The sequence below is a fragment of the Neoarius graeffei genome, chromosome 23, assembly GCF_027579695.1.
Source record: "Neoarius graeffei isolate fNeoGra1 chromosome 23, fNeoGra1.pri, whole genome shotgun sequence".
Lineage (NCBI taxonomy): Eukaryota > Metazoa > Chordata > Actinopteri > Siluriformes > Ariidae > Neoarius > Neoarius graeffei.
The window spans coordinates 35,881,918-35,895,008 of NC_083591.1; the positions used below are offsets into that span (position 1 = coordinate 35,881,918).

General features: G+C 40.5%; 1 protein-coding gene across 3 annotated transcripts in view; it reads right to left on the reverse strand.

Moving 5' to 3' along the window:
* The window catches only part of LOC132871692 (ephrin type-B receptor 1-B), a 940,976-nt gene that overhangs the window by 898,588 nt on the left and 29,297 nt on the right, over window positions 1-13,091 (reverse strand). The window lies entirely within an intron of this gene.

Genomic DNA, 13,091 nt, shown 5'->3' on the forward strand with positions numbered 1-13,091 from the left:
TCTCCTATAACATTTCACAAGATGGGAGAATACAGAGAGAGGGATATTCGACCATTCCTCTTTGCACAATCTCTTTAAATCATCCAGAGTCCTGGGTCCTCTTCTATGCACTCTCCTCTTCAGCTTACCCCACAGGTTTTCAATTGGGTTGAGGTCTGGGGACTGAGATGGCCATGGGAGGAGCTTGATTTTGTGTCTGGTGAACCATTTTTGTGTAGACTTGGCCACATGTTTAGGGTCATTATCTTGCTGAAAGACCCAGTGACGACCCATCTTCAGCTTTCGGGCAGAGGCCACCAGATTTTGATTTAAAATGTCCTGGTATTTCAAAGAGTTCATGATGCCATGCACCCTAACAAGGTTCCCGGGGCCTTTGGAAGAGAAACAGGCCCACAGCATCACCGATCCCCCCCTCATACTTCACAGAGGGCATGAGGTGCTTTTCTGCATACTCATCTTTTGTGATGTATAAGTGTTTGTTGCCAAAAAGCTCTATCTTGGTCTCATCTGACCAAAGCACACGGTCCCAGTTGACGTCCCAGTACCGCTTAGCGAACTCCAGACGTTTACGTTTATGCTTGTAAGTGAGAAAAGGCTTTTTCCGTGCATGCCTCCCAAACAGCTTGTTGGCATGTAGATAGCACCTGATGGTTGTTATGGAGACTTTGTGACCCCAAGATGCTACTCTTTGATGCAATTCTCTAACAGTGAGCTTTGGAGAACTTTGTACTTCTCTTACCATCCTCCTCACTGTGCATGGTGGCAAGATAAACTTGCATCCTCATCCAGGCTTGTTTGCCACTGTTCCAGTTGTTTTAAACTTCTTGATGATTCTTCTGACTGTAGATATGGGCAGGTGTAGGCAAGTGGCTATTTTCTTGTAGACATTGCCTGACTTATGAAGGTTGACACACATCTGCCTTACTTGAATGGTGTGTTCTCTTATCTTTCCCATGTTGAAGAGGTGATAAGAGAAATAGGCCTCTGTGTCACATCATATTTATACCCCAGGGAAACAGGATGTGATGAATTACTAATTAAAGGTTCCTAGATACTCTGATCAACTTTATAAACTACAGTAGAAATGACAGAAATGCTTCAATTACGGTACATTTATTTTCTAAGAATTGTTATGGGTGCCAATAATTGTGAAACAGGTGATTTTCATCTCATCTCATCTCATTATCTCTAACCGCTTTATCCTGTTCTACAGGGTCGCAGGCAAGCTGGAGCCTATCCCAGCTGACTACGGGCGAAAGGCGGGGTACACCCTGGACAAGTCGCCAGGTCATCACAGGGCTGACACATAGACACAGACAACCATTCACACTCACATTCACACCTACGCTCAATTTAGAGTCACCAGTTAACCTAACCTGCATGCCTTTGGACTGTGGGGGAAACCAGAGCACCCGGAGGAAACCCACGCAGACATGGGGAGAACATGCAAACTCCGCACAGAAAGGCCCTCGCCGGCCACGGGGCTCGAACCCGGACCTTCTTGCTATGAGGCGACAGCGCTAACTGCCGCCCCACAGGTGATTTTATGAAAAATAATTATTTCTTAGTCAGGGATTTTTTTTATTACTTTTTTTTAATTCACTTGAGTTAAGGGTTACATTTTTCTACAATTTTCAGTGTGAGATTATGCTTCTGCAATACAAATTGAATTTATTTTAAGGCTTTTAACACATCTTAACCAGGGGTGCCAATAATTGTGGAGGGCGCTGTATATCATTCAGCATTAATGATGCCTTCCCAGATGTACAAGCTACCCATGTCATGTGCACTAATGCACCCTCGTACCATCACAGATGCTGGCTTTTGAATTGTGCACTGATAACAAGCTGGATGGTCCCTCTCCTCTTTAGCCTGGAGGACGTGGTGCCCATGGTTTCTAAAAAGAATTTCTACTTTTGATTTGTCAGACCTCAGGACAATTTTCCACTTCGCCTCAGTCCATCATAAAAGAGCTCGGGCTCAGAGAAGGTGGCGGTGTTTCTGGATATCATTTATATCTGGTTTTAACTTGCATTTGTGGATGCAGTAATGAACTGTTTTCACAGACGATGGTTTTCTGAAGTGTTCCTGAATTCCTTCAGTGATTTCCACTACAGACACGTGCCTGCTTTTAATGCAGTGTCGCCTGAGGGCCTAAAGATCACAGGCATCCAATGTCAGTTTTCAGCCTTGTCTCTTGCATACAGAGATTTCCCCAGATTCTCTGAATCTTTTAATGATATTTTGTACCACAGATGATGTGATCCCCAAATTCTTTGCAATTTTACATTGAGGAACGTTATTCTTAAATTGTTGCACTGTTTGCCCACGCAGTCTTTCACAGAGCAGTGAACCCCTCCCCACCTTTACTTCTGAGAGACTCAGCCGCTCTGGGATGCTCTTTTTATACCCACTTATGTTACTGACCTGTTGCCAATTCACCATTATTATATTTTTTAGCATTACACAACTTTTTCAGTCTTTTGTTGCCAATGCTCCAACTTTTCTGAAACATGTTGCTGACATCAAATTCAAAATGAGTATATATTTTTCAAAAAACAATACAATTTCTCAGTTTCAACATTTGATATGCTGTCTTTGTCCTATTTTCAATGAAATATAGGGTTTCCATGATTTGCAAATCTTCACATTCTGTTTTTATTTATGTTTTACACAGTGTCCCAACTTTTTGGGAATTGGGGTTGTAAGATATAAACTTAAAGTGGACGGCCGCTGCAGATATGCACATCATGTGTCGTTTATAGGGCACTGAAACTGCCTAATCATAATGACTGCATGTGACAAGCTCAAGCCTGATAGTCCTGCAACAATTTCAGAAAGAATGGCCCCAAAAAGGCAACAGGAGTTGGGACAGAGAAGAAAAAAAAGAAGAAGAAACTATGGGATGACGCTTGTGTATCGTTTGCAGATATGTTTGTACATGTTAATCCTTAAAATATTGGAAAATTTGCTTAAACCACGTACCCTATGCATACAGAAGATTAACAGTTAAGAATCGTTTTGAGCAAGCTAGTCAATGGTAATGTTAGCAAGCTAAAGACTGTACCCAGTAGACTTTCAGGCATGGTCATGGCATGGTTATTGGCCAAACCAAGCAAAATCCCAGTCATCATTAGTGGACCACTGCATCTGTGGTGCGGTGACTGCATGCATATATTATGGCACCCAAATGGCCAGTTGTGGCCTTTGTCCAGTGATTCAGAAGATGGCCATGAACCTACTGTATAAAGTACGAATCAGAGAAATATTATGAGTATTTTTTTTTTAAAGAAAGCAAAGAAGAAAATATTGAAAAATTTGATTTGAAAGAGGCTGGTAATGATCTCTGTGTGTGTCACCATCTGTGTTTAGAGTAGAAAGAACTTCTGTGTAGTTCGTTAGAACACAGATGCCGGGGTCTCAAAGGAGTGCAGTAGCCTCAGGTTCAATGTTTTGAACAAGAAACTCTTTCTGTTTATCCGCTGTTCTTTCTTTTTCTCTTCCCATTTTCCTCATAGCATCAGCTTTTACCCTGCCTCCGCCACTAAGTGGAGGCATTATATTTTGGCGCATCCATGCGTCTCTCCGAATTTCTCATCAGCATGACATCTTCAGAACGAATGCTTGAATGTTTGTAGCATCATTGTAATCAGCAGATGAACTGATTAGATTTAGAATTTGATCCAGACAGGGTCAAGGTTACAGCAAGGTCAAATGTCTGAAACAGTTTTTCTTCAGTACCTTCCCTTCCTGTTTGATGTATATTTCTATTTTTTTCTAGGTTGGACTTATATCTTGTCTTTTTAATTTTTTTTCTCATAAAAGTCTGTCTTGCTCACACCATCCATCTGTCTCATTTCTAAATGCTGTTTCACACCCACTTTCATATTCAGAAGAACCAGACACAATAGAATAAGCATGCACATCTGACAAAAGGTTTACACACACACACTCTCACCTCTGTGCTGTCAGGGGTCCGCGTAAAACAAAAGAGCTTTTCGTTCATGCACTAAAACACACGGTAGGCCACAAACGGCTTTCAAACATCAGACAATGGTAAGGTCTGTGGATTTGGAGAGCATCAATATGAAAACGCCTCGATGAACAGAATGCGTAATAAGCTTGCATGCATTTATTGATTTATTTATTTTGGTTTATTTTAAGAGAGAACGCACCACTGATTTTCCGGACAAATACACAAATAAGGGGAAAAAGTTGCTATAGCAGAATTTTTAACACTACATCATCAAATTTTGGTTCAAAGTACAAAGACTAAAATATGTTGGGGGTTTTATTATTATTATTATTATTATTATTATCATTTTATTTAATGAATGAATATGGCCCACAAACTACAACTACACGTGGATTCTACGTCCAGAGATACGTCCATCTTACGTCTGCATAAGATGACTTCATGTAAACATGGCTATACCTTTGAATTTAAGTCGCCATCTCTTCGTCCAGCCCAAAGTGAAAGCATCAACCCTCAATGTCCAAAAATAAACTTAAAATATGACAGTAACTTAATCATACAGTTGAAGTGTAACAGTCATATGCAACCCCAATTCCAAATAAGTTGGGATGCTGTGTAAAACATAAATAAAAACAGAATGTGAAGATTTGCAAATCATGGAAACCCTGTATTTAATTGAAAATAGTACAAAGACAACATAAATGTAGAAGCTGAGAAATTGTATTGTTTTTTGAAAAAATATATGCTCATTTTGAATATGATATCAGCAACACGTTTCAGAAAATTTGGGACGGGGCAACAAAAGAATGAAAATGTTGTGTAATGCTAAAAAAAACTAATTTGATTAACTGGCAACAGGTCAGTAACATGATTGGATATAAAAAAAAAATATCCCAGAAAGTCTGAGTCTCTCAGAGGTAAAGATGGGGAGGGGTTCACTGCTCTGTGAAAGACTGCATGGGCAAATAGTGCAACAATTTAAGAATAACGTTCCTCAAAGTAAAATTGAAAAGAATTTGGGGATCACATCATCTGTGGTACATAATATCATTAAAAGATTCAGAGAATCTGGAGAAATCTCTGTATGCAAGAGACAAGGCTGAAAACTGATATTGGATGCCTGTGATTTTCAGACCCTCAGGAGACACTGCATTAAAAGCAGACATGTATCTGTAGTGGAGATCACTGTATGGGCTCAGGAACACTTCAGAAATCCATCGTCTGTGAAAACTTTTCATTACTGCATCCACATGGTTTTCCCCAAAGCATTTTAGCGTATCGGGCCCGATACGCTTGCTCTGCCTGCCGATGCGCTTAGTCGCTTTAGTTAAAATCCAATACGTTTAGATTTATACCGATATGTTAAATTTCCTCCCCACAAGTAACTAGATACATAGGACAGCAAATAACAGATCCATTTACATTTTGATTGATATTTTTGTTAAACAAGCAGTCTTTTTTTCTAATGTTTGCGTTGATTCTGTCAAAGTAATAAGTCTGCGTGGTATGATGTAAACAAACTGTAATCTGTTGGCTACGTCAAGATCACGTGTTCAAGCCGTCCAATAAAAATATCGAAAGAAAACGTCAAACATCCTGGAAGTTTCCGATTCATTATAAGCGATCTCATTGGCTGCCGATGTTGTCCCCCACCAGACAGACAAAGCCGACTGACTTTAATAAGCTAGGAGAAGACTCGCTGGACAATTTGATCCACATCAGCATGGATGCCAGCGAGACGGACTATGAGAGGGTCGCCCAACATTGGGCCGAACAAAAGCCAAGGAGAATTAATCTGCTTTAAAGGAGTAGAAAACTTAATTCATTAGTTTGGGTTAGCAGAAAGATTGTGTACTTATAAACACACTCACGAAGTGAAGTTGTCCAAATGTGTCAAATATAGCATAATTTTAAATAATAATAATCAGCATTTTTGGCAGTGTGATGTCACTGGGATCCATTTAACAAAAGAAGGCTCCAGATTATTCTTTTGTTAAAGGCTCACAGTGACATCACACTGCCAAGTATGCTTATCATTATTATTCGAAATTATGCTACATTTGACACTTATTAACAAATTCTCTTCATGAATGTTTTATACGTATATAATCTTTCTGCAAACTTAAACGTATGAATTAATTTTTCTTTTCCTTTAAATATGTTTTAATCTTAATCTAGTCCGTTTAACAAAGTGCCAAAATTTAAACTTTATAATATCCAGTTGCCTTACTTTTCTTTTCAGTGCATCTTAGTTATACATATATTACGGTAATTGCATCAGAAACATTCTAAATCATTACAGTTATAGTAATACAGCAACTTATTTTAAGGTGGCAGTTCTTAGGTTCAGATCCCTTTGTGATCAACAGGAGGTCATGATGATCGATTCTCTTCACTGGATTGCATAAGATGGAGCAAACCACTGTTCATATTTTCATGCACATTTTTGTTACAACACTACTTCTCATCTCATTCTCATTATCTCTAGCCGCTTTATCCTGTTCTACAGGGTCGCAGGCAAGCTGGAGCCTATCCCAGCTGACTACGGGCGAAAGGCGGGGTACACCCTGGACAAGTCGCCAGGTCATCACAGGGTTGACACATCGACACAGACAACCATTCACACTCACATTCACACCTACGGTCAATTTAGAGTCACCAGTTAACCTAACCTGCATGTCTTTGGACTGTGGGGGAAACCGGAGCACCCGGAGGAAACCCAAACGGACACGGGGAGAACATGCAAACTCCGCACAGAAAGGCCCTCGCCGGCCACGGGGCTCGAACCCGGACCTTCTTGCTGTGAGGCGACAGCGCTAACCACTACACCACCGTGCCGCCCCACAACACTACTTGATCATAGATAATTAAGTGCAAGGTATCCCCGTAGATTTTCAAATCTATAGTATACCTAAGTAATCTATAACAAAACAGTTTAACTTGCATGTTGAACTTTAAGGTGAAATTTCAAATGTGTATACATTAATACTATTTACAGTAGGTCAGAAATCATTGAAACACTGTTAAAATCTATCCTATAATCATGTATCTAAAACCTCTCAGAGACCCTGAAAATGCACCTGAGAGCATCTATTTTCAAAAAATTTTCCAGGGGGGCATGCCCCCGGACTCCCCTAGTTTCGTTTCATGCCGTTGGCGCTCAATTATCTGTGTTTTATCATGCCAGAATTTAGGGCTTTAATTTTTTTCTGGGGAAAACACTGATCCACAAATGCAAGTTAAAAACAGATATAAACAATATCCAGTAACACCACCACCTTCTCTGAGCCCGAGCTCTTTTACGGTGGATTGAGGCGAAGTGGAAAACTGTCCTGAGGTCTGACAAATCAAAAGTAGAAATTCTTTTTCGAAATCATGGACACCACGTCCTCCAGGCTAAAGACGAGAGGGACCATCCGGCTTGTTATCAGTGCACAGTTCAAAAGCCAGCATCTGTGAAGGTATGAGGGTGCATTAGTGCACATGACATGGGTAGCTTGTACATCTGGGAAGGCATCATTAATGCTGAATGATATATACAGTACATGTTTCAGAGCAACATGCTGCCATCCAGACAAAATCTTTTACAGGGAAGGCCTTCCTTCTTTCAGCAAGACAATGCCAAACTGCTTTCTGCACATATTAAAACTGCATGGCATCATAGTAAAAGAGTCCGGGTGCTAAACTGGCCTGCCTGCAGTCCAGACCTGTCTCCCATTTCAAACATTTGGCACACGAATATCAGGCAAGAATGGGACACCATTTCTCTTTCAAAACTACAGCAATTGGTCTCCTCAGTTCCCAAACATTTACAGAGTGTTGTTAAAAGTAGAGGTGATGCAACACCGTGGTAAACATACCCTTGTCCCAACTTTTTTGAAACATGTTGTTGACATCAAATTCAAAATGTGCATCTCATCTCATCTCATTATCTCTAGCCGCTTTATCCTGTTCTACAGGGTCACAGGTCCCAGCTGACTATGGGCAAAAGGTGGGGTACACCCTGGACAAGTCGCCAGGTCATCACAGGGCTGACACAGACGCACACAACCATTCACACTCACATTCACACCTACGGTCAATTTAGAGTCACCAGTTAACCTAACCTGCATGTCTTTGGACTGTGGGGGAAACCGGAGCACCCGGAGGAAACCCACACGGACACGGGGAGAACATGCAAACTCCGCACAGAAAGGCCCTCGCCGGCCACAGGGCTCGAACCTGGACCTTCTTGCTGTGAGGCGACAGCACTAACCACTACATCACCGTGCCGCCCCCAAAATGTGCATATGTGCATATATATATATATATATATATATATATATATTAAAAAAAAACAAACAAACAATACAATTTCTCAGTTTCATAGGGTGACCAGACGTCCTGGTTTTACCGGGACAGTCCCGATTTGGGGTTGTGTGTCCCGAGTCCCGACAAAAGTCTGTCGGGACACGGATATGTCCCGGTTTTTGCCACTCGCGACGTTTGCGACTGAGCAGCGTGGGAATCATTAGCGGAGAAATGTCTGCATTTACTATTTTGATGAATTGACAGGAATCGCAAACTTTCCTGGTTACTGCCCCCTGGCCCTGTGGCATGGGTGTTTATTTAGCCACATTATTCCAGACAACAGAACGGGTTGCCATGCAACAATAAAATAAACATTAACTGGCACGAATGTTCTTTGTCTAGCAGCTAGCAGCAGTAATGCCGCAGCAATTATGCCGAAAAGAAAATGCACCTTTTCCAGAGATTTACAGGGCACCTACCCCTTCCTCCGAGAGGTGCAGAACAATGCGCATTAAGCCTACTGCACACACTGTAAGTGTTTTGTTCTTGTACTGAGTTGGGTAGCCTATGTTGCAAATGCTGTGCGCTCCTGTGGGGGCTTTCCTCGGGCTGTCGCCCCTCTCCTCCTTTATTGCTGAGAGAGGCCCTTCATATAATCTTTTTTTATTCACCTTGTTATCCTGAGATAACGACATAATTAATTCAGGATCTCGAGAAAACAACACAACTAATTCGAGATCTCGAGAAAACAAGACCGTTATTCCGAGATAACGACATAATTAATTCAGGATCTCGAGGAAACAATACAACTAATTTGAGATCTCGAGAAAATAAAACCGTTATTTCGAGATCTCGAGAAAACAAAACAATTATTTCATGATCTCAGCTGGATCACTGTATCTCTGTCGGTAGAGACGAAGCCGGGCCAGTCTTCTGCGGAGGTTCCGCAGACTAATTTTGAAATTATCCCTTATTAAAAGACTTAATGCAATCTCTCCCTGTGTCAACCCCTGATCAAAATATTGCCTTATTAGGTGATCGATTATTCCAGACATTCTAATGACCAAAGTTGCGTCTATACAGAATGAGAAATAGCCCCAAAGTCAGCATATCAAGTCTTGGCGCACCTGAATGAACCATTTCTCAGCTGTTTACTCGAGATCATGAAATAATTGTTTTGTTTTCTCGAGATCTCGGAATAACAGTTTTGTTTTCTCAAGATATTGAATTAGTTGTGTTGTTTTCTCGAGATCCTGAATTAATTATGTCGTTATCTCGGGATAACAAGGTGAATAAAAAAAAAGGATTATATGAAGGGCCTCTCTCGGCTTCCGTAGTATATATTCTCAAATCACTTGTCTCTTTTTTGTTTCTGTTTAACATACCATTCTGACAGTTTGGCCATATTGAACAGCTTGTTGCACCTTCCATTAAAGTGTTCACTTTTGTACACATCTTCTTGCTTTATTCATTCAGTTGTGGGGAATGGTTAGTAAGGTTGATTCTGACCTAGGCTATGCTGAGGTCACATATCTACTTTTTAAGTTCATGCTATAGTGCATACAATTTTAGAGATCTAGCCTACATGTGCATATGCATTCTTCTTGGTGTTCTCACAAACAGGTGGAATAAATCAGTTTAAATTTGGCCTATGGACATAGCCTGGCCTATTCTCAGCCATTACAAAATCTGTTGTCTGACCATAATTTAACTGATCTGTATACCACTATGCTACTAGATAACAAAATGCCTGTTTGTTTTATTTCATGTGAGATGTTAATAAATGTGAGCTTCAACAAAATGATAAGAGCACCTCTCTGAGTGTCACGTTTACGTAAAAAAAGGTGTGCGTGCACGAGCATGGTCGCGTGCAAAAGTGTCCCGGTTTCAGACTAGGGAAATCTGGTCACCCTACAGTTTCAACACTTGGCATGTTGTCTTTGTACTATTTTCAGTGAAATCTAGGATTTCTGTGATTTGCAAATCTTCACATTCTGTTTTTATTTACAGTTTACACAGCGTCCCAACATTTTTTTGGCACTGCAGTTGTAGACAATACAATTAAACTATTCCTTCATTCGCAAATACTATTATGCACACAGTATATTTAAGGAACTGCGAACTCACCTTTTTTGTCAAGTACAGTGTAAATAGCACTTGCAGCGAATATATGTCAGGGGGAAAAAAAAAATCTGCTGAAAAATGGTCCTGTAAAATAAGCAAGATGCAATTTCACATATTTTGATGACGCTCGTTTCTATCTGGCTGCCGAATCGTAACATGTGTTATAGATGCCCAGGGACTGGGCAGCAAGGCCAAGCTGGCATGGCTGAGCCTTTTATAAAATGCAGGAGGTTTGAGTACAGATACACTCAGTTCTGCCAGCAGGCATGAAATACAAACCCTTTAGAGATGATGAGAGACCTCTCTCATAAAAATGTAACCTGGCAAAAAGCCTGTTACAAGACCCAGGCACCCTGAGTATTATTGGTACCTGTAGTACTACTGCCTGGCAATTACAGGCAAGAAAATGTGTGCTCAAAATGTCTTACTGACTCTGTGTGTGTATAAATAAATAAATAAATCAATCAATAAGTGTGGGTGTGTAGACTTAGAACAAAAAAGCACACAATGGTTATTGGAAAGGTGGAGTAGTTTCCTCAAGAGCAAAGACAAACAAGATTAATGGTTCAGAACAATGTCTGGATGCATAATCTAAACATTATTTTAATGACGCTGAACAGGGTTAGTCTTTCTCTGTAAGCTTCCCTCAGAGACCATCAGCTTTCTTTCTCTGTTTTTTTTTTTTTTAATTTGAGTCAATTTATCTTCAAGCCACTTTGATAAGGTGCATCGTATCTGATTTAGTAAGGCCTCCATGAGAATGTAGTCAGGGAAAATGAGTAATGTAATTATTTTCCAAGCAAACTGAATGACTTCATGATCCAGATCACACCACGATGAATATCAGTATAAACTATCTCTTTCTTATTCATAAATAAGATCAGTGTTAATGTTTACATGCCAGACTGATTGTCCGTCTGCATGTGGCCATGCTAATCACATAATGTCTTCAAGAATGTCATTCCATTCTTCATGTTTTCTCACTTTCTCCATGCACATTTAATGACAGGTTATATGGCAGAATAACGGAATAATTGCTACATTCAATGATGTAACATTGAATGGAGGGAAATTAAGAACCGGAGGACCACATGCAGCACAAGTCCGAGGAATCATATGAGCCAATCGTTTGGATTTTGTTGCTTTCTCCAATTTCCATAGAATTGAGAAAATCTCAATTCGCATGCTGACCGAGAGCTGGCCGAGTGCTTGGTGTGTCTGTTGCAGGTAAAATCCGTTCTCAGGTTAAACCAGTATTCAAACTCGGTTGAATTGGTGAACCACATTTTACCTCAGTTAAATATATAGACAGCATTCAATCTAGGATACATTTATAATTTTTGTACGTTTTAGCTTTTTGTTAGGGTTTGGGTTAGTTTTATTTTAGGGTTTGGGTTAGCTTTTTGTTGGGGTTTGGGTCAGTTTTATTTTAGGGTTTGGGTTAGCTTTTTGTTGGGGTTTGGGTTAGCTTTTTATTAGGGTTTGGGTTAGCTTTTTGTTGGGGTTTGGGTTAGCTTTTTATTAGGGTTTGGGTTAGCTTTTTGTTGGGGTTTGGGTTAGCTTTTTGTTGGGGTTTGGGTTAGCTTTTTATTAGGGTTTGGGTTAGCTTTTTGTTGGGGTTTGGGTTAGCTTTTTGTTGGGGTTTGGGTTAGCTTTTGTGGGGGGCTTGGGTTAGCTTTTTGTTCGGGTTAGTTTTATTTTAGGGTTTGGGTTAGCTTTATTTTAGGGTTTGGGTTAGCTTTTTGTTGGGGTTTGGGTTCACTTTTTGTTGGGACTTGGGCTAGTTTTATTTTTGCGTTTGGGTTAGCTTTTCTGTTAGGGTTAGTTTTATTTTGGGGTTCAGGTTAGCTTTTAGTTGAGGTTTGGGTTAGTTTTATTTTAGGGTTTGGGTTAGCTTTTTGTTAGGGTATGGGAGAATTTATAGTGTTAACTTGTCTAGTGTAGTCGTAAACACTGGAGATAACAGCTCTGGAGAGTGTGAGTTCAAATCCTGTGAAGTGCAATAAAAATTATTTATTTCATTGTGGTTTGTTGAGAGGTAGTTGAGAAGGTACAACATCGAGGGAAGGGAGTCCAGGTGATGAGGACCAGAGAGGGGAGGTTAGTGGGTAGAAAGAGGAGTGAGAGAAGACGACAATTTCAGTTTTCTTATTTATTTATTTTTAATTATCCTCCCCCAAAAAACAAAACAAAATAAAACATGCCCCTAATTTTTTTATGACACCCCATAAAAAAATCCCTTTTCAGACAGTTGAACATAGGTTGAATACACATTTTACCGAGGTAAAATGTGGTTCACCAATCCTACCTTGGTTGAATACAGGTTTAACCTAAGACCGGATTTAACCTGCAACACATCCACCTCTTGATCGGGAGATCACGAGTTCTACTCGCGGTCGGGTCATACCAAAGACCATCATAAAAATGTTACCTACTGGCGTCTGGCAAGGCACACTGCAATACAGACGCGAATGGGGAGTCAAACTCTCGCGGTTACCAGAGGACTAGCCCCCCACTGTAACCCTAACTGTACAGGTGAGAGGCAGAGGACTACAGAAGCGGAGATCGGCACCACCCAATGTGACTTAAGGGCCTGGTTAGTACTGGGACGTGAGACTGCCTGAGAAGACCAGGTCCTGGCATGGGGAGGACTTTGACTTTTTTTGACAATTCACGTTACTTCATGGTCACCTTAGTTTTC